At 34.7% G+C, this 23,392-nt stretch overlaps 1 protein-coding gene across 2 annotated transcripts in view; it reads right to left on the bottom strand.

Annotated features, from left to right (window-relative positions):
* LOC125776668 (uncharacterized) overlaps nucleotides 1-23,392 on the bottom strand; it is a 220,275-nt gene that overhangs the window by 34,830 nt on the left and 162,053 nt on the right. Inside the window, exon 2 of one of the 2 annotated variants that reach the window (XM_049450173.1) lies at nucleotides 4,905-18,418. The exons of the other annotated variant lie outside the window; for it this stretch is intronic. The gene's annotated coding sequence lies outside the window, so the exon portion shown is untranslated. Of the gene's footprint in view, nucleotides 1-4,904; nucleotides 18,419-23,392 lie in introns of those variants that run through there. 2 annotated transcript variants of the gene reach the window in all.

The raw sequence follows: 23,392 nt of genomic DNA, 5'->3' as shown, positions 1-23,392 counted from the left end.
CATTGGGCGATTGGGTCCTATCATTCCTATTTGTATTAATACTTTGTTGGTTAGCATCAAGCACATGTCCTTAATTAAAATTAATGCTTCATTGGGAATTTCTTCGTTCATTTGCAAATTAGCATTCAATATTCTAAGACGCATCTGATGCAATATATCTTACGCCATATGATCTTTGTATTTATGCCATAAATCAGTCGGTGCTGATGGGAAGCATGTAGACAAAATTATAGAAAATAATGTTCGTATTTGTTTAGCATTTGACGAAATCACAGCATCTTCGATATTCTGGTACCAATGAGTATCATTCTCTAACAATCCCAAAAGTTGACAGGCTTCTCTGTATGTGTCACACTATAAACCATTAACAGTTCGCAGATGTTGGAATGATGTTGGACCACGAACATTGACTAAAAACAAACGCAAATAAAAACACTCGTCTTGACTGGGATGGACTGCATAAAGACGGCCTAGTGCATCGTTGGAAAATACTTGTAGGTAATCTGAAACTGGCTGTCCTCGTTTTCGTCGTTGAACTTTTTTGGATGATTGATTCCAGGTATAATATCTTGGCATTTCGGAGTAAAGTAGCGTTCTGGCAAAATCATCATTCTGGCACATTTCAAAGAAGCTGGTTAATGTTGCCGATGGTGGCCTGTCAACTCGTTGTAATACGTTTGCATCTGTAAAATACACCCGTTGACCATTTTCCAAATGTACGGCCAAGTGAACAACAGTAGGGTGTCGTTCATGTATTGGAAACGAAAATATACGCCACATGCCTTCGCTACTACTAACATAACGGCCCATTTGATATTGAGTGACTTCATCATTTGAATTTTCGGCAGCAACTCCGAAGACAGGCATGTCACTACCTTTGTTCACATACTTGCAAATATATTTAATAGATTTTTTTTCCAATTCTTAACGAATACGATGTAAAATGCATTCGGCAATGTACTTTTGTTCGTGTTCCATAATAGACGCGGATTTGAAGGCTGATATGTCGAAATGACCATCGCGAAAAGTGTGCGCAATGACTAAAATCAAACTGAACGACGTACATTTATTAATAGCAATCGAAGGTATTAGCAATCGTAGTTTTTCGGGTGGATTATGTAAATTCGTCCTAAGGAATTAGTTGAGAACACACCTGGATGTCAATCTATTGGTTGGCCTTGCTTTCTGCGTACCTATTTCTTCGGCGATGCATTCCATGCATAATATCAAGGCATTTCCAAATAGAGCAATGTTCTCACAAACGAATCACTGACGCAAGTTGAGAAAAAACTCATCAATGTAAGTTTTGTTGTTGGAAGTGTTTCCGCTGGCTGTACTGTATTCTCTGGGTTGAAAAACACTCTTTAGCCATTCTCCAAATGAACTGCGAAACGCACAACAGTCGGAAAAGTCGATTTCACCAAACTACAAATCAAACATTGGCATGAGTTTTGAATGTGAATTAGACAATAGTGGCGAATATGGTACGATCCATATGTTGTCGACTTCGATATTCACTACTCTAAGTTGAATGGTAAATGTCCTGCCATTGTCGTCTGATGAGCTACGACGATAGAGTGGATATCCATCATTTCCAGTTTGCGTTTCCGGAAGAAAAGCACGTGGACAGTGTTTCGTGCATTTATTGCAAGTGGGATTGTGGTGCCCGCAAGGTCCATGCACCATATTGGTTTTCATCATTTCGTAGAATAATGGATCTTTCTCTGCATGATGAATTTCCGCAGAAATGATTTCATCAATTTGATCTGGTGTAACCACCACCCACCATTCAAAGAAGAATGTGTGCGTACGGCAAACCTCTTTTTTGCATCTCAACAGACTACATCCAGCATCTGACTGCACCATACTTGTATATATATACATTAGGGTGATTCAAATTTTTTTTTTTTTTTTTTTGCAATTGGTACTCGCAAAAATAGGTTCCTTGACAAAATAATAATTTTTTTCATTGAGTTATAAAATTATTAAGAAATAAAAAATTTTCCCAAAAATCATCAAATTTTAACTGTTAATATCTTTTAAACGGTTGGGTTTACGAAAAAATCATAAAAGACCATATTTTAGAGCATTCAATTTCCTACAAAACCTAATTAACAAGATATTTTTTCAAGTAGTTGGAATCGAGATATAAATTTTTCTATCTGATAATAAGAAAAAAATAGAAAACCGTTAGGCGGAGGACCTTCCCGTTACAATTAAAAACTCATATTTGGAGAGGCTTTCTTAGAAGTGTCTAGGAACCTATTTTTGCGAGTACCAATTGAAAAAAACAAAAAAAATTTTTTTTTTGAATCACCCTAATATACATATGTACATTGCTTCAAGATAAAGTCCATCAAACATCGTAGCTGTTGTTTGAAAAATCTTGCTGTATTATCGTGATGATCGCTTGTTGATTGACAGCGATCCATAATTCCACACATATGTCATCGCATCCTGGGTGTCTCATGTAGTTCATGTGTCTTGGGCTGTCATAAGTTGATGGCAAAAAGAACGCCGACCGATATTAGCGCGATGTCTTCGTTGCTTCGTAACAAATTTCAATCTGTAATTGATCACTTCGTTTGAAACACACATAAAGTTTTCACTGAATAATTTTCAATAATTTTTCTTTTAAATAGCCGGAATAAAAAAGCAAGCGACCGAAATTGAACGATTCAAATAATTTACAAATCAAAATATTGAAAAACAAAACAAAAAAGAATTGTATGAAAAGTCACTTTTTGGAAATTTCCAATTTTTCGACTTTTTCTTATGAAAAGTATATGGTTTTTTTTATATCTAACCCTTTCCAGATCCGCAGCGAACAACTTCTGATTTCATGAAGATTGGTTCCGCCGCTTCGAGCGTTAGCGTTACTAACAAACAAACAATCATTTTTACTTACATATGTATGTACATATGTATGTATATACAAAATAAAACGTTTGTATGGGAAAAAGAAAAGGGCTGTTTTCAGGGGTTTTCCGGAAACTTTTGTAATTTTTTCTTATATAAGAACCTTCTCCTAACAATAACAAATACAGCAAAAAAAAAACATCAGCCAAATCGGTTCAGCCATTCACGCGTGATGCCGTGACAACGAAAACGGTTTCATTTTTATATATAAGATTGAAACGTTTGCATATTACAGAATTTTTAATATTTTATATCTACGAGGGGTAGGAGTGGCAGTACTCCGACTAGCCTCATTTTTACAAAAGTCTATGAAATATGTACATATGTATGTATATGAAAACCATTTGAGCAAAGTTTTAGCGATCTAGGACTTTTCTCTGATTTTATGCCAAAAATAATGGTCCGCTGGCCCATAGTGCACCGTAAAAAAAAATAAAATATTATGAGGAACAGGTATAATGCAAATCCAAACGAAGAAGAGGCTATTCTTGTCAGTAAAATAGTGGCCTTAAAATCACAATTAATACCCACAAACTACAGGGCACGACGTTATAAAATTCCTTACAGGGACATTAGATCATAACGATTTAATATAAATAAAAACAGGTTTCAATGTCTTAATAGAAAACAATAACAAACAAAGAAAGATTAACTCTCAGTTTGAAAAATTGTTAGAAAAATTAGATCCGAAATCTGTTGTAGAAGAATTTGTAATCAGAGAGGTTTACAAAGAGTTAGATGCATTTACAAATACAATTAATTTTGCTAGAAATGGAAATTTTTACTCTGGAACTTTAAACTTGAACAATATTCACGAATTGATTTCAAATGAAATTTTTGATGTTCCAGTCATAAATATATTACGAGTAGAATATTCGGATATCCTCGTTTGTATGTACAGGAATGCGATAATCACAATATATAAATACCCTATCATTAATAATAAATGCAAATTATACAATTTAATTCCGTTAGCCTACAAACATGGAAAATTAAAAATTGAAAGAAAAATAGGAAAATGTGAAGATAAATTTATAAGCATATCTAAGTGTAAGAAAAATGTAGGAATAAATGTTTGTAAACAAGAATTTCCAGATAATTCTACCATCCCTTTACTAAATGAGGACAAAGCATATTATAATATTGTTCCAGAAAACAATGTGCCATTATTAATATTAGATGACGGAAATGTGATAAGTGCCGGAAACCACATATGGAACGGCCAAAATATTGCAGGCACAAAACTAATTCAGTTTAATGTTACTACTTTTGATAATAAGACATATTTTAACTATGACCAAGAAATAAAAAATATAATACATGTTCATCAAAACGAAGAAATCAAAAAACTAGAATCTAGATCGAATTATAAACTTTCTAATATAGTACAAGAAATGTACAAATCGTCACCTGAAATGCAAAATAACGTATCATCAAAAAATTCGAAATTGACTGTCTTATTGATTACGCTTCACTACTTAAAATTGTATACATAATATTAAATATGTTCAACATTTTCTGGTTCTGCGGTCATATATAAACCAGTTTTAACCAATATTAATATTTTGTTTCACTCATGTTCCATTTTATTCCGGGTTTCAATCATGCCACTGTAAATTTCTGAAAATGTTGTTACGTTAATTTGCATTTCAGGTGACGAAATACTTAATTCCTGTTGAGGAACGCCCTTCATAATTTTTAAGCCATGCTATTTTAGTAATAATATAAGGATTATTTATATACGCCTCAGTAAAGGCATGTAAATGTTACCAGATTACAAAAGAAGCCAAAAAACGCCGAGCTTTCGAGCATGTATATGAAATAGAAGTACAGCGACTCCAAACGCAGCGCCCTTGAAATGAGGACATTTCATTTTAACGGAGGGGAGAGTTAATGAAGATAACATTCCTTATCATACTCACGAACCCAAATATATCAACAAATACTTATCAGCTGTAAACACAAAAATATGTATCATGACATAATAATGTATTGTAATTATCAGTAACAGATAAGAACTTATTCAAATATATTTATTAGCTTAAAATAAGAACACAACAGAACTACATGAATGTTCTATCGATAGTACAAATAGTTGTAAGCAAACCTAATGTCCTTTAGGCTTAGTATTGCCATCAAACGTGAAGGTGGAGATATTAACTCAACAAATAAATAAAATAATAAACACAATAGGGCAATTCAGAATCTTGTGCGTCTGAGTTTGCAAAATTATGCAATTGCAAATTGCAAAATTTTCGCACAAATTGGAAAAAAGTTTTAGGGAAAAATTAACTGTCGCTTTATTTGATGAAGCTGCTGCAGAAATTATGGACATTGAAGGTAAGAAATATTTTTATGCGGCTCACAAATTTCACTTTTACTTCTGGAGCTGCCTGCAAGAAATCCAGTATACTCTGGATTTCCTTTTCGCTCCGCTTTTCGTGTTTTACCCTTATTTTATTCAAACCGGTTTGCTCCATTACTTCTCTTTGTTTAAAAGCCCACAAATTTCACTTTTACTTCTGGAGCTTCCTGCAAGAAATCCAGTACACTCCGGATTACCTTTTGGCTCCACTTTTCGTGTTTTACCCTTATTTTATTCAAACCGGTTTGTTGCATTTCTTCTCTTTGTTTAAAAGCAAAAATATGCTCGCTAATTTGCAACTGCAACGATGCAAGACCATTTGCAGCAGATTCTGAATTGCCCTAATACACAGTACAACAGCTAATCTGGGGGGTGAGAAATTCCAAGTCAGGGTGATGGTACTAGGTCAGTATAGTAAAACCCTCAAAGGGTTTGGCGTTCGTATTAGTCAGTTTTTTTATGACCTTTTAAATTTTTTCCTTATCTTGATGTTTTTTCGCGAACCACTTGTCCGATTTTGATGAAACAAATTTAGAAAAATTATGAATTACAATATCTATTTGTTTTTATTCAAAAAAGTGTCATTTATCGCCTTTTTTTTAAATTTTTTAGGCAATATTTATGGAACCAAATAAAAATAAATAAATAAAATAAAAATAAAAAATTTTAAAAATGTTCACTTTATTTTTTTAGTATTTTATGGCCAGAAGTCTGGAGTTATTGGGGGAAATTTATAAAAAAGGCGATAAATGACACTTTTTTGAATAAAAACAAATAGAAATTGTAATTCTTAATTTTTCTAAATTTGTTTTCTCAAAATCGGACAAGTGGTTCACGAAAAAACATCAAGATAAGGAAAAAATTTATAAGGTCATAAAAAAACTGACACATACGAACGCCAAACCCTTTGAGGGTTTTACTATACTAACCTAGTACCATCACCCTGACTTGGAATTTCTCACCCTCCCGACAATAATCCCAAAAATGTTCTACAGTGATATTAATATTATTTAAATCGCGAGCATGTAGTTTATTGATAAGTACTAAAATTATGGTTTGAATTTTTGCAAGCGCACATACATACATTTATTTGTGCAAATGCATGAATATATATGAGTGACATCAGATGCAAATATTGTTGTAATAAATTTTTTTATTAGTAAAGTATAATGAAAAAAATAAAGTGTGTTACGTTATTATGAATTTTCATTTCTGAAACAAAACAAGAAAAAACGTTAACTTCGGCAGCACCGAAGCTAATATACCCTTCACAGGTGCATTTCTTTTAGTAACTATGTGTTCAGTTTGTATGGAAGCTATATGCTATAGTGAGCCGATATGAACAATTATTTTTAAGCAGTAATCCATGTCAAATTTCGTGAAGATATCATGTCAAATGCGAAAATTTTCCATACAAGCCCTTGATTCCGATCGTTGGGTTTGTATGACAGCTATATATTATACTGAGCCGATCTGAACAATTTCTTCGGATATTACATTGTTGCCTTAGAAAATAATCTATACCAAATTTCATGAATAAATCTTGTCAAATGTAAAAGTTTTCTATACCAGCACTTGATTTCGATCGTCCAGTTTGTATGGCAGCTATATGCTATAGTGAGCCGATATGAACAATTTCGTCCGATATTACATTATTTCTATGAGCAATAACTCATACCAAATTTCGTGAAGATATATCGCCAAATGAGGAAGTTTCCCATGCAAGCATTTGATTCCAATCATTCAGTTTGTATGACAGTTATATGCTATAGTTAACCGATCTGAACAATTTCTTCGCATATTACATTATTATCTTAGAAAATAACCTGTGTAATTTTAGTGAAGATATTTTGTCAAATGCAAAAGTTTTCCATGCAAGAACTTGATTCCGATCGAATATGTTGTATGGCAGCTATATGTTATAGTGATGCGATATCGACAGTTACAACAAATGAGCAACTTCTTGAAGAGAAAATGATGTTTGCAAAATTTCAAAACGATGTCTTAAAAACTGAGGGACTAGTTCGTATATACGAGTACAAAGACAGACGGACATGGCTAAATCGACTCAACTCAAACATATGGATCATTTATATATATACTTTATAGGGTCTCCGACGCTTCCTTCTGGGTGTTACAAACATCGTGACAAACTTATTACACCCTGTTCAGGATATAATAACGTAAGATCAAGCTAAATTTATTAAAATGTATTAAAGAAAGGATGATTCAAAAGATATACATATTACCATAAAAGAAATGACAGTCTGCTGGAATCAAAGCTTTTAGTCCTGTAGATGTTGCCATTTCTGTTTGGTTAACGTTAAACTTTGCGGGTCTAAGCACTCGAAAATCCTCACTCACCTTGACTTCATACCGGATCACTTCGATCAATGAGTCACTCAACGGAACTCTGCCCGCTCCTTCTCTACCCTTATACCGGCGAAGGAGTTGTGTGAAGAAGCCGTTGGAAGATTGGGGCAGTGAGCTTCTTCTCGTATGAAGGGAGGTTGCTGAAAGGGTCTACTGTCAGGAGCTCTCTATCAACTCCAGTTTTAGACTTCCTCTGCTATTGCAGTGTCTTCCAGGCCAAGGTAGCGGTAGATTTACTGCTCCGGAGTGCAACCTCCTTCAGATAAGTGAGCATATGTACATTCAGATAACAGAGCGGCGATACTACCATTGAAATCATTAACTGTGTTTTCAGGACTGGTCAAAGAGTGCTTAGGCACTGAGGTTAGCCTCACTATCAATAGCATCGACTGTCTTTGTGATAAGACTAGTATGAGTACCAGGCCGTAGCGAAAAAGCTAATCACTAGCAAGAAGAGGCACCCTAGAACTGCTATCGGTAGAATGGGAGCAGATCGGTGCACCCGTATCATCTTGCGTTAGTTACTTCTTTGCCCTCAGTAAGGTTAGCCTCTCCCTAGTTTTGGGACTTCTAAAGGGTCATTGCCCTATTGCTATTTTTACACGAGTGATTATACGTTAATTTGTTTAACGATATCAAACACTTGATGATAAGTTTTTTTGAATTTTCAATACAATTTGGATATTTTTGAGCGCAGAATATTAAAATCTGTGAAATTCAATTTTGAATTTTTTGATGATTCTTATTTTGCATTTTAGGTGACGATATAAACCTTTAAAAATATTAGGTTGTCAAAAAAGCCTTGCGGTATTTTCGCTAGTTGGCGCTGAACGCGCGTAGTTCTAGTTTAATTCGTCGCATCGGGTCATGCTATATCTTTTTGGAAAGCTCATTTCACGCGCTAACACGTGTTTGATTGATTGTCGTTTCTTTTAAGTCGTCCGTGAGTTATAGGGTCGCAAACATGGAGCAAAATAAAGAGAAAATACGGCATATTTTACAGTACTACTACGATAAAGGCAAAAATGCATCTCAAGCCACCAATAAAATTTGTGCAGTTTATGGACCCGATACAGTTTCCATTTCCACCGCACAACGATGGTTTCAACGTTTTCGTTCTGGTGTAGAGGTGATCGAAGATGCGCCACGCTCCGGAAGGCCTGTCGTCGAAAATTGCGATAAAATCGCTGAATTGGTCGAAAGAGACCGGCATAGTAGCAGCCGTAGCATCGGTCAAGAGCTGGGCATGAGTCATCAAAAATTCATTTCAATAAAAGAAAAAAATCAATAAAAATACCGCAAGACTTTTTTGACAACCCAATATAAACCAAAAGACCAAAAATGAAAGGAATGATCCAATAAGTGTATACATACATTTATCACTTCTTAACTGTTTATCCCCAAAATAAGCAAAAATTATTATATATTTACGAAAACCACTTTTTGCTTAAACATCACTGTAAGAATTATGTAAGGATTTACATTTTCAATGCCCTTTTCAATTACAGTTTTTAACTTATAATGAAGTTAAATCACTAAAATAAACAAAAGCAAACAATTTGTATTTATAAAAAATTAAGAAATTGTGTGGCATAAATATATTCATTCCTCGGTTGCTCGAGAATATTCGCTGGTTGGTCATGTTAACAAAGCAGTAATTCTACAGATTCCTTTCTGTTATAATCAAAACCATGGTAATATTTCACGACATGAATTATATCTCTGATATTTACTTTACAGTGTTTAAATGTATATTGCCAATTGTTCAAATTTAAATTTTAAAATAATGGTAGTTATTATTATTTCAATAATAGGTATGTATATATATTTCTTTACAAACAATGTATGAACATATTACTTTAAACTACATATATATAATATGTACATTTATACTTTTGAACTCTTATACCCCTATTCTCTGCACTTGTCAATTAATAAAATATTGACAATTAACGCAAATATTTAGCAAGCGAGAAATACTTTGGTATTCTGTGACAATCTTGATAAAAGTAAAAGCTTCAATTCGCAAAGCTTTTCGCCACACGTGTGGTGAACAAAATAATGTAAATAGCAAGAGCTGATTTCTATTCAAATTATATTGATAGCAAGCAATATGCGTGCAGTCAATTGCTCTTATGGTGTTTTTTATTCCAAATTTTCTAGAAAATCTGAAATATATTTCAAATAAATTTGCTTAAATTAGTATATTATGAATACTTGCCCCGTTTTTATAAAATTTTCTTCCTCTGTTGAACTGGGAAACTTTATTTCTCCTCCCTTCACCTTCACAATAAGTTTTGCTACAGCCCGCACACTTCTCGAAATGGACGACTGACTATGGGCACGTCAACTTGCCTTGTTATCTACACATTTCTGGCATGAGTCCAAAGAAGTTCAAAGCTGCTAGAACCCTTACAGTTAAAGGTAGGACGTTTTTGTATCGTGTGGGGCTATTTCATCAATCAGGCGACGGCAAATTTCACGAGTTAATCGAAAATTTTGCCCAAAAGTATGCTCGCTCACAGAAAATGGATTGCTATCGTCGCGTAAACATTTTAAATACCGCGCGCGATTCTTATTCTTACAATTTTCATCTTCGTTTAACAATAATAACAAAAGTAAAATATCTTCCATTTTCACAACAAGATGCACGAACAGATACTTAATTCATAACGAGCATTGTCAAGAGCATTTGACATCTTAACAACTTATAAAGAAAAGAGCTTTTTATTTCAGACACCGAATACGAAATGCTTGATAAATGTCAAATTTTGACAAATTGCAAATATGTTGAATTTGTAAAGTGCACAGAATAGGGGTGTTAATACGTATTTTAAAATTCGTAATCGGTGCGCGTGGAGGATGGAGTCATGTGTAGAAGTTAACGCAAGTGAGGAAAGTTCTCTGATCGTCATTCACTTGGGAGTGGCCAGAAACGATTCTTTTACATATGACTCAAGCAGCTCACGACTTCCGGTCTTTGACCAAGTATCCTCTGGGTAGCCTAAGAACATCCGTTTGAAGGCGAGCTAAAGTGAGAAGGCGAAACATCCCCTCTTCAGGGTTGTGCGCCGGGTTTGGGACCCGCCACGTAAAAAAACACCCCCAATGAAAAGGAACAACAAGCCTCGGATGAGTGACCCCCCTTTTGATGACGACCATGGCAAACGAAATAAGGACTACGAATTGAGGGCATGCACCTGGAATGTCCGGTCCCTTAATTGGGAAGGTGCCGCTGCCCAGCTGGTTGATGTCCTCGTGAAAATAAAGGCTGACATCACCGCCGTCCAAGAAATGCGATGGACGGGACAAGGACAGAGACAAGTAGGTCCTTGTGGCATTTACTACAGTGGCCATATAAAGTAGCGCAAGTTTGGTGTTGGATTCGTGGTGGAAGAGAGACTCCTTCGCCGAGTACTATAATTCACTCCGGTGAATGAACGTCGAGCCACAATCCGCATCAAAGCGAGGTTCTTCAACATATCGCTGATTTGCGCCCATGCCCCGACGGAAGAGAAGGACGATGCCTTCTATGAGCAGTTGAAGCGCACCTGTGAGAGCTGCCTTCGCCAAAATATCAAAATCGTGCTGGGAGACTTTAACGCAGGGAGGGCAAAGAAAGTATCTTTGGCACGACCGTCGGTAAATTCAGCCTCCACGTCGAAACATCCCCAAATGGGTTGAGGCTGATCGACATCGCCGGGGCCCGAAATATGGTTATCCGAAGTACTAGATTCCAGCACAAGAAAATACATCAAGCTACTTGGCTATCTCCGGATCGAAAAACCACCAACCAGATCGATCATGTTGTGATAGACGGAACACACGTTTCCAGTGTTCTAGACGTGCGTACGCTCAGAGGTCCTAATATTTACACGGATATACAAGATTTTTACCCACCTCTGTGCAGCAAAAACCGCACGTCAAGAAACACAAGGAAGGTTCGACGTCGAGAAGCTGCAATCACAACAAACAGCCGAACGATTTTCTACTCGGCTTGCACGCCTGCTCTCTGAGAGCACTCGTCAGCAACTCGGTATAAGAGAACCATTGGTTTTCGGAAAATACAAAAGAATAGCTGGTGCTACGAGGAGTACCGTGTCGCAGCGGAGAGAAAACAGAATGCCCCGCAACGTTACGAACGACCACAATACGTGCGGGATGGGATAGATACCGTAAGTTGAAGAGAGAAGCGAGACTCATTTGCAGACTGAAAAAGAAAGAGACTAAAATTCGTAAGTATGAAGAGCTTGCTGAATAGCAGAGAACGTACAACGCCAGGGGAATTCGAACCCTATTCCCCAATCGATGACAACGGAGCAGACGTTTTATTGCCCGACCATGAAGGAGTTCGAATAGCAATTATCCGCCTGAAAAACAACAAAGCGGCGGGGGCCGTTGGATTGCCGGCCGAGCTATTCAAACACGGCGGCGAAGAACTGATAAGAAGCATGCATCAGCTTCTTTGAAAAGTATGGTCGGACGAAGGCACGCTCAACGATTGAAATTTAAGTTCGCTATGCCCAATCCGTTAACAGGGAGACCCCACAATCAGCGCAAACTACCGTGGGTTATGCCTCCTCAACATCACGTGTAAGTTTCTATCGCGCGTATTGTGTGAAAGATTACAGCCCACCGTCAACAAACAGATTGGGCCTTATCAATGTGGCTTTCGACCCTGTAAATCAACACCCGACCAGATATTCACCATGCGCCAAATCTTGGAAAAGACCCGTGAAAGGAGAATCGACAATTCGTCGATTTCCAAGCTGCTTTCGACAGCACGAAAAGGAGCTGCCTTTATGCCGCGATGTCTGAATTTGGTATCCCCGCGAAACTAATACGGCTGTGTAAACTGACGTTGAGCAACACCAAGAGCTCCATCAGGATCGGAAAGGACCTCTCCGAGCCGCTCGATACCAAACGAGATTTCAGACAAGGCGACTCTCTATCGTGCGATTTCTTCAATTTATCATTGGCCTCAACATCCGCGCCGTTAGTTTTGTTTTCTCCAGACTGGACAAGGAAGCAAAGTAAATGGGTCGGGCAGTGAACGAGGGCAAGACGAAATATCTCTTGTCATCAAATAAACAGTCGTCGCACTCGCGACTTGGCTCTCACGTCACTGTTGACAGTCATAACTTTGAAGTTGTAGATAATTTCGTCTTGGTTAAACACCACCAACAATGTCAGCCCGGAAATCCAACGCAGGATAACTCTTGCCAACAGGTGCTACTTCGGACTGAGTAGGTAATTGAAAAGTAAAGTCGTCTCTCGACGAACAAAAGCCAAACTCTATAAGTCGCTCATAATTCGCGTGCTCTTATATGGTGCAGATGCTTGGACGATGACAACAACTGATGCGTCGACGTTGCGAGTTTTCGAGAGAAAGTTTCTGCGAAAGATTCATGGTCCTGTGCGCGTTGGCCACGGCGAATATCGCATTCCATGTAGCGATGAGTTGTACGAGATATACGACGACATTCAAATAGTTTAGCTAATTAAAAGACAACGGCTACGCTAGGTCATGTTGTCCGGATGGACGAAAACACTCCAGCTCTGAAAGTATTCGACGGAAGGACCAAGTGGAGAAGAACCTGGATTCATTTGGAATATCCAATTGGCGCCACGTAGCGAAAAGAAGAAACGACTGGCGCGCCAATTGGCGCCCCTTTGCGCGCTGTTGTTAACTCGGCTATAATCGCGTAAGCGGTGTAAACGCTAGCAAAGAAGAAGATTTGAATCAAGTTTCTGATGATTCATCGCAAAATGAGACTCAACATTCGGCGGAAAGCTCAGATAATGTACAAATTCCGGAAACAAAAAACCATTGAATCAGATTTTGTGTTGTTCAATAGTTCTTAATATATTGAATCTGCTTGGTAAAGCATAACAATAAGTATTTAAATTTTAAATCTATTTAAAAACTAAAGAAGCATAAATTTTTGTTGAGCTTTTATAGTAGAACGTTGCGCTCTAGTAGGCTTGTAGATCGTTTCTTTTTAAACGCGTTTGAAGAATTTACCAAGGCATTAGCCAATGGGTTTGGATGTTCGCTTTGTAATAAAAGTAAATATCATAGGCATCCGCAGAAATTACCAGTTGGGGAAGTTCCTATACCTCAGGATGAGGGGATACAAGTTCACATGGATATATTTTATGCACAGTCTTTAAAATTTATTATTTGTATTGACGCATATTCGAAGTTTTTAGTTGTTAAACAGATAAAGTGTTAGAAATATTGCAAAGTATTCCAAATATTAAAAGAATGAACCAGAATTTAAAACAGTGCAGTTTAAGAATTTGATGCAAAGACTTCAAGTTGAAATTTACTTTTGTAACCCAAATCACAATACCACAAACGGTCAGGTTGAGAGAGCACACTCAACATTAACACTAGATTGCCTAAGCAAGTCATTTTGACTGCTTTCGAATTTCAATTAAAAAAATACTGATTTAAATAATGACATACATAGCTTGTAATATTTTTTTGATTTTTTTATAACATATAAATGAATTAATTAATCATTATGTTTGCCCTCTCTTTCACTTCCAATATATATATACATATATATTATATATATGTTATATCTAAGTTGCCGAAAGGCAGTCATTTTGACTTCAGGCAATATAGGTATAACTAAGCTCCCGTCTTTCTAGTGTTAATAGAAATTGCTCGATGTGTGAAGCGGGAATATGGCTTGATCAGCTTTTCTGAATCAATTTATAGTGCTGTTCACCAATATAGAAACTATACATTCCGTAGCTGATAAAAAACCGTTTGAGATCCTTTATAACAAGGTAGTGCATGATACAATACCGTCGAGGCCTTTGTCAGCACAAAGTAAAATGTTGGAGAGGCATAATAAGAACAGAAACTAAAAACTTAGTTATGTGGGAAGGTAATATGTATATAAAAAGATTCCTGAACAAATAAATAAGCGGAATCCCAGAACAGATTATAAAAAATCATTTAGGAAATAAGGTTAGAATTAATCAGAGAAATGGAATAGTGCACAAGAATAATATAAAGTCCTAAACGAATATTTATTTACTTTTTCAGAAAATTATGACCATAATAATTTTAATAATGCTAACAATAGCAAAGGCAGATATTGTGGACTTTACGAGAGAAAAATAACGCATTAATACCGGACGGAAATTTAGGTTTATACGAGTACAATGACTATGGGGGAGTGTTTGATATAACTAATTCAACATATTTTGAAGAGATAATAATATCAGGTAAAAATTATTATTATTTTAAAATGAGGTACAACAACTTAGAAGGAGTTAACTATTTAGAAGGGCAACCAGAAAAAGAACTTATAGAGACTTTGTTAGGACAATTACAAAAAACAGATACTAGACACAAAAGAGGAATAAACGAGTTAGGAACATTATGGAAATGGTTAGCAGGTACACCAGACCAGTACGATCTAGTTTAAAAAATAAATTGACCGAACTAATTGAAAACAATAAAAAACAATTGACGACAAAACTCAAAACTTTATGAAATCATTTCTCAATTGACAGAGACGGTAGAAAGTATACACGAGAAGGCAGATGTTGAACTGATAATACAACGAAGAAATACATTTTTAATGGTGGAATTGCAAAACTTAGTTAACACAATAACAATGCGGAAAACAGGAAGTTTAAATCCGGCAATTTTGCATTTGGACGAAATAGAAAATATAACAAAAAAAAAAATGCGAATGAAATACTGACATTGACTGACACAATGTATATTTCCACATTTAAAATTAAAAAAAAAATAAAGTTTTAAATGTTATTTATATAAAATACCCAAAAACTATTATGCATTGTAACTTTTATGAAATAAGAGCAATTGCTCAAATAGATGGTATGTTAAAAATAAAAAAGTTGTTGTTCAACAGAGATCTTTTCCAAACAAATTACGTCCAAATATGCCCCTCCCTAATGCGATCCTTTGTGCCAAATTTCATTTTAATATCTTTATTTATGGCTTAGTTATGACACTTTATAGGTTTTCGGTTTTCACCATTTTGTGGACGTGGCAGCCAAGAAATACGTGTACCAAGATATCATCATGATATCTCAATTTTTACTCAAGTTACAGCTTGCATGGACGGACGGTCGGACGGACGGACAGACAGACATCCGGATTTCAACTCTACTCGTCACCCTGATCACTTTGGTATATATGACCCTATATCTGACTCTTTTAGTTTTAGGATTTACAAACAACCGTTATGTGAACAAAACTATAATACTCTCCTTAGCAACTTTGTTGCGAGAGTATAAAAATATTTCAGAAAGAAATAGATGAAATTAAAGAATATGAGATATTAGTTTCAGGAAACCATACTATGTATTCCTTCACATTTAAAAATTAAAACAAATATTGATAACATACTCGTTCCTTAAGAAAATACCGATTCAAAAATTTGGGACATTCAGTAAAAAATTAAAAAAATGCACACCCTACAAATTGGATTTTTATAGTTATCACAGTTGTAATTATAGCAGTATACGTAGTTTTTAAAACGTTTAAATTAATTGTAAATTGGAAGGAGAATATAAAGAAATTGAAATTGATAACTTGACACATGTAATGACAGAATCGGGGCGATCTCTTAAAGAAAGTGGGGATTGGTAATACGAGTATAAACAAAACTGTAGTAACAAATTCTTAAAGCTTTAATTGAATTAATAAAAACATTAGTGGAGTTAAGAAATTCGAGTTCATTCCAATAAGGTCTGAACTGCGCAGATAGTATCAAATAAACAATATTGTAACCTATAAATAAGTGTATCATGTAATAAAGAACACTTTCGATTGTAGTCTATAGGAAGATAGTTTATTTTTTAAAAACGCTTTCCGTGCTACCGTAAAGTAAATTTGCACAATACCAATTGCGTTTCAAGCTCTTTTCGCATTGCGAGTGCAATATGCCTATGCTTATGTATCCTGTATACTATACAGGGGGTCAATTAGATATGAAAATTTGACAAAATAATTTAAAAAGTTATTGATCTTCAATTATAGTACACTAAAAATTCAAACTATTCTGCCGACATATGTAGATTATGTTGCGATACATGTGGCATGCGAATTTAGTGTGAAATTGACAACGGCGGTGCAAGCGATCGATCAAACCACAATTCCGAATTCGAATTTTGGTCAGCACGCGAAATATATATATATACATTTATTGTCCAAAGAATATAATTATTTTTCTTTAAAGATATTTATTTTTTCCTTGACATTGGCCTTAAGACTAATTTTACAATTATTTTATTCTTAAAATGAAGCATTCGATAATAAGTACAAATAAGCAAATATATAATAAACAAAAATACAAGTATTATATTTCAGTGCATTGATAGTTATATGACTTATGTAAATACTTTTTTAAATAGAGCAAAGCAAAAAGTAGAAATATTCTTAGATAATTGGTTATTACTTTGATTTTTTCTTATGAAACGTAAAGTAATAACGTTTATTACATTTCTCCTAAACTACTTAAGCTACAAAAACCTAATTTGCTGAGTATAAATCTTATAAAAACTTCTACCGACATTGTAGAAATGAAATGGATGAAATCGAAAGATAATCCAGCTCACTCCCTATGTAACAGTACTGGTAAAAACTACTAAAGGCGCGATAAATCAATAATTAAATACGCCAGAGCCAGAGTATGGATGAAATCGGACAACAAATACGCTTATTTCCCATATAGCACAGTTTTTAATACTACTTGATTCGTTCAATTTCCAGAACGCAAATCAAGAAGCATATCGGCCAATATGCGAGTTATCCTAATGAATCTGAATAAAAATAAAAGATCGTGTTTTACTCATAACAAGGTATCTATTTATTTTATATATATTTGGGTTACGCAGAACGTGTAAGCATCGTAAAATCATAAAATCGTAAATTTTTATACTAGTTTAAAAAATTTGTTGTTGGTTTGCTGCATACTAAAATAAGTTTACGCAAATACAACTCTGAACGCTATGTTTTCGGATCGTTACAACTTATAACTTTATGAGACAATGTGAAACTATTAATTATGTATCGACGTTAATTTTAATTCTTTTAAAATTAGAGTGGCATTAAAAGAAATGCTGTTGGATTGTGGTAATATAATTCCGTCTATTAAACATTTCGTAATTATTTGAAAATTTTTGTTTTGCTAATTCTAATGAACAGTTTTTGCTGTTTTCGAGGCACATTTTTTTGCACTAAATCATTTTTTGTATTTTTAACAATTATAATTTCATCATTAATTTTAATTTCTGAGTTAACTGTAATCATTTGTAATTAATTTTTGAATACATTTGAAATTTCAGCATTTATTTCTTTATTTAAATAAAGAATAGGTATTATAATTATTACTCGTATATTAAAAAAATATTTTAGACACTTTGATTATAAATATTAATTCTCTTTCTTTTTCAAATATTGCAGTTCTTAAATATATAATATTTCTAATGTTTATATTATAATAATATATTTCATTTTTTGTAAGGATATTAGCATCATTTATGCCATTTTGTGCTGTAGTTATATATTTTATAATATGTTTGAATGTGCTCAATATGATTTTTAAATAAATTTAATGTTAGTAATTTTTTTTCTTATGATGTATTTTGTAACAAAGCATCTTTTATAGTTTTATACAATCCTCCTATCTGATAATGAACATTCTTCTAAAAATGGGCAAATAAATTGTTTTCGAGCTAAAGTAGAAGTAAGAATGGGAAAAGCTACTAAAGGGTGATTTTTTAAGAGCTTGATAACTTTTTTAAAAAAAAAAACGCATAAAATTTGCAAAATCTCATCGGTTCTTTATTTGAAACGTTAGATTGGTTCATGACATTTACTTTTTGAAGATAATTTCATTTAAATGTTGACCGCGGCTGCGTCTTAGGTGGTCCATTCGGAAAGTCCAATTTTGGGCAACTTTTTCGAGCATTTCGGCCGGAATAGCCCGAATTTCTTCGGAAATGTTGTCTTCCAAAGCTGGAATAGTTGCTGGCTTATTTCTGTAGACTTTAGACTTGACGTAGCCCCACAAAAAATAGTCTAAAGGCGTTAAATCGCATGATCTTGGTGGCCAACTTACGGGTCCATTTCTTGAGATGAATTGTTGTCCGAAGTTTTCCCTCAAAATGGCCATAGAATCGCGAGCTGTGTGGCATGTAGCGCCATCTTGTTGAAACCACATGTCAACCAAGTTCAGTTCTTCCATTTTTGGCAACAAAAAGTTTGTTAGCATCGAACGATAGCGATCGCCATTCACCGTAACGTTGCGTCCAACAGCATCTTTGAAAAAATACGGTCCAATGATTCCACCAGCGTACAAACCACACCAAACAGTGCATTTTTCGGGATGCATGGGCAGTTCTTGAACGGCTTCTGGTTGCTCTTCACCCCAAATGCGGCAATTTTGCTTATTTACGTAGCCATTCAACCAGAAATGAGCCTAATCGCTGAACAAAATTTGTCGATAAACACATTTCGAACCGAACACTGATTTTGGTAATAAAATTCAATGATTTGCAAGCGTTGCTCGTTAGTAAGTCTATTCATGATGAAATGTCAAAGCATACTGAGCATCTTTCTCTTTGACACCATGTCTGAAATCCCACGTGATCTGTCAAATACTAATGCATGAAAATCCTAACCTCAAAAAAATCACCCGTTATTTTAAGCTTATTGGAATGTGAAAAAGTCGACTTTTTCACTCCCAAGGACTATCCAATCGAAGCATCGCCAAACAGATAAAATGCAGCTCCAAAGCTGTTGATAGATATTTAAAGGATCCAGAGGCATATGGAAATAAACTTTAAAGGAAAAAAGAAAGCCTTATCAGTACGCAAAATTGTTAGAATTGCTTCAAATACGACTAAGTCTGCAGCTAAGATTAAGGAATTAGCCGGAGTAAAAACAAGCCTTTCAACTGTTCAGCGTACAATCAGAAATGTAAAATACTTAAAGCATTTAAAAATCAAGGAAAAATCTCAAAGAAAAACGGCTTCGATTCGCGAAAGCATACATGTCATGTACTGTTCAATTGGGCACTCGACTTAATGATTGGCGTTCAGTTGTCATTACTGATGAAAAACGTTTTAATTAAGATGGTCCTAATAGCTTTTAACACTATTATCACGATTTGCGGAAAGCTGAGTTATACAGCCATAGTCAAATGTTATCACACATTACTAAAATTTTTTGCGTTTCGGTAAGCCTGCTTCGATTGCCGTTGTTGTTGTTTTCAATACGAAGCAAATTTGTTGTTGTTGGATGAAATAGAGTGTGTAGAAGAAACGAACAAAAATTCAAAGAAAATAACGGAATATTTCTTACAAAAACAATACATTTGTTTGATGCATACTGGCATCAGAAGTTATTACACACATTTTATTCGTGTCAAAGATAACTACACAATGTCATATTATATGGTTTATAATAAGAACTATAAATTTTTAATTTTTTTTTTAATTTTAATGAGTCAATATTTTGTTACTCCACCTTTGGCATCAATTACTGCTTGCAACCTGACCGGGATAGACTCAATCAAGGTGTGGATAAAAGAAAGAGGTAGTTTAGCCCAAATACTTTTAATTTCTTCAAGAGTGTCATTTAGTTTTCGGCTTTTATCAATTTTTCTTTGTTGTTTCATGAAACCCCAAACATTTTCAATGATGTTAAGGTCCGGGCTTTGAGGGGGCCATGCAAGAACAGCTTGATCTACCTCATTTAAAAACTTCGTTACCAACCATCCTTTATGGCAAGGAGCATTATCCTGTTGCAGAATCCAGTCGGTATTTGGAAACAGGCTATTTGCTGAAGGAAATGTATGATCATTCAACACATCGATAAACCCACATTGATTCAAAGTTCCTTCAATCGGTACGAGCTTTCCCAATCCATAGAATGATATGCATCCCCAAAACATTACAGATCCTCCACCGAATCTGTTTAGAGACTGCCGTGCTTTGCTTTTCAGAGTTGACGGTAGATGCATATACTTTCTTCCAAAAGACCCCTGGAACTGAAAAGAGGACTCGTCAGTCCACAGAATGTTGTGCCAGAACTCTATGGACTTATTAATATGCTCTCGAGCAAAGGCAAGGCGTTTGGCTTCGTTGTTTGGAGTTATGTCGATCACTTTGCGAACTACATAGGTCTTGATTCCCATGCTCTTCATCTTGCGACGTAAAGTAGCTTCACTAACTTTCTTCTCAATTAGTTCCTCCGAATTTTCTGCAAGACGAATAGGGCTTATTGTTGGATTTACCATAAGGACTCTCATTAATCTTGTTTTTTCCCTTTGACCTATAACGAGTTTTCGTCCACTTTTTTTTTATCTTCTAAATTCCCACAAGTGTCCTTCTTTTTTACTAAAATGTACACAGTTTTCCGCGAAATTCCATAAATTTTCAGAAGATCCGAAGCCGAAGTTCTCATTTTAAATTTGGTCACAATCTCGGATCGTGTTTCAATATTTAAATGCTTCCTTTTGACCATTTTCGTGGATTAAATTAACAATATTAATTTTTGCGCAATCCTCTCCAAGAATCATGTAAAATGCGCCTACTTAACTCACAAGATAGCTAAAAACTAACGATCTTTACACGAATAAAATGTGTATAATAACTTCTGACGCCAATATGCATCAAACAAATGTATTGTTTTTGTAAGAAATATTCCGTTATTCTCTTTGAATTTTTGTTCGTTTCTTCTACTCTATTTCATCCAACAACAACAAATTTGCTTCATATTGAAAACAACAACAACGGCAATCGAAGCAGTCTTACCGAAATGCAAAAAAATTTAGTAATGTGTAATAACATTTGACTATGGCTGTATTTACATAAGTCGCCACCACAGCCGAAAAGGTGGAGTCATGGTGTGGGGTGCCATCACGTTTAATTTTGAATTGGTATTTATCGATCAGAAGATGAACGGCGTTCGCCTCAAAATATTGTCTTAACATAATTGAAAATGTTTGGGGCTGGCTAACACGGAAGGTATACGAAAGAGGAAAGCAATACGAGATGAAGTTATTACTAACAAAGGAGGAAGTGCTCATTACTGAAATTATTAATCAAATAGTAATACGAACTAAAAATTTAGGTTAAAAAAAATTATTTTCTAATAAAAAACATAAAAGCTTATGTGTGTCCATTCTAATGACCAAGAAAATGGAACATTTTTTTGAGTAGCTTTTAGAAAATGTTTGAAAACCCAATTTTGTTAGGTCTGAATAATCATTTGAATATTGTATTTAAGATATCATTTATTCATCTATGTTTTTGCATATCAACTTTTTTCAATCATCATTAAAATAATAAATATTTAAACAATTGTAATGCAAGTAAACGTGCGTCTAACCTATTCACTAGCAGTGTATCTTCTTATCTACAAGTATATAAATATGTATGTATATATTTAAATACATTGCCTACTATGTTTTTTAGTGCTCTTTTTGTCTAATTATAGGTTGTTTTTAGTGGACTTATGAGTGCAACTATTTGATTTATTATACAATTTTCTTGACTTTCGCTGAAAATATCTTTTTGTTTCCTAAATATCAACTTTATGTAAAATTAAGTCGGATTCTATGGGTGTGCTTTGATTATTATTATAAATTTCTATGTATCCGTTAGTTTGTGTTATTTGTTGAGTGATTAAAATAGCTCTTAGTCCTACTAAAAATGATGAGATTAATAATAATGTCTACATTAGTAACTGGAAATTTAAATTAATGATTTATTTTAGTATAGATGTTCGATGATTAATTGCCAAATTTGATGAATCTTTTTATGTTAATGGTATGGATTCCATGTAAGGTGTTTTTCATAAATTTTGGTTCCTCTTAATGTCTTACACTTTTATAGGTTTTATCTTCTTGTCTAGTTTCTGTATATTATTCCATATTCATATTTGCTTGATTTATTTTTGATTGTTTTATTTTATTGCATGATTTTTAATTTTATTTTGTGCTTCTATTGAAGTGCACTAATTGTGCTGTGATAAGTATCATTGTATGCGAAAGCTTTTAAAAATTTGTTGTGGAATTGGTAACTAGTGCTCAAGGTTTAGAGTCCGAATTTTTTCTGTGATTGTAAAAAAAAAATATTTTTTGAAACTTGCATATTTATATATACATTGTACACATTACATTACATTTGCATCGGGAGACTGCGACAGCCAATCCAATGTAACGATGCCAGATTGAATTCTCCACTGAGTACAGAGCTTGCTGCGGTGTTTAGGATCGTTGTCCTCCTACAGAATCCAATCTTAATTTTTTCTGATGAACCATCGTTTTACAGATAGCAGAAAAGCCTTTTGTAGATTTTTATCATTTTATCGGCATTTAGGTTGTCAGTAAAGAGGTACGAAGTGCCAAATCCTGCTTTCAAAGATGCACCTTTATTCCATGTTTTACTCCGCTTCATTGTGTTGCGCCATTTCAGATCTTGAGTATGAAGAAGGGTTCGGATAGTTTCGTAAGATATGTCTAAACCTTTTGCCATTAATTTTGCTTGTCCTTGCCGCAGTGTTAAAGCAGGATTCTGCGAAAACAGATTCACTATTATTTTTTCATCTTTTTTGTTCACTTTTCCAATCGAACCACGTTCTGGTAAATCATCGACATTTTTAGTCACTATATATCGTTGTATCCATTTCTGTACAAATGCCTTCGACTTTCTCATATATTTAGCAGCCGC

The sequence above is a fragment of the Bactrocera dorsalis genome, chromosome 2 (genome assembly GCF_023373825.1).
Source record: "Bactrocera dorsalis isolate Fly_Bdor chromosome 2, ASM2337382v1, whole genome shotgun sequence".
Lineage (NCBI taxonomy): Eukaryota > Metazoa > Arthropoda > Insecta > Diptera > Tephritidae > Bactrocera > Bactrocera dorsalis.
This window is presented reverse-complemented; position numbering and strand designations above follow the sequence as displayed.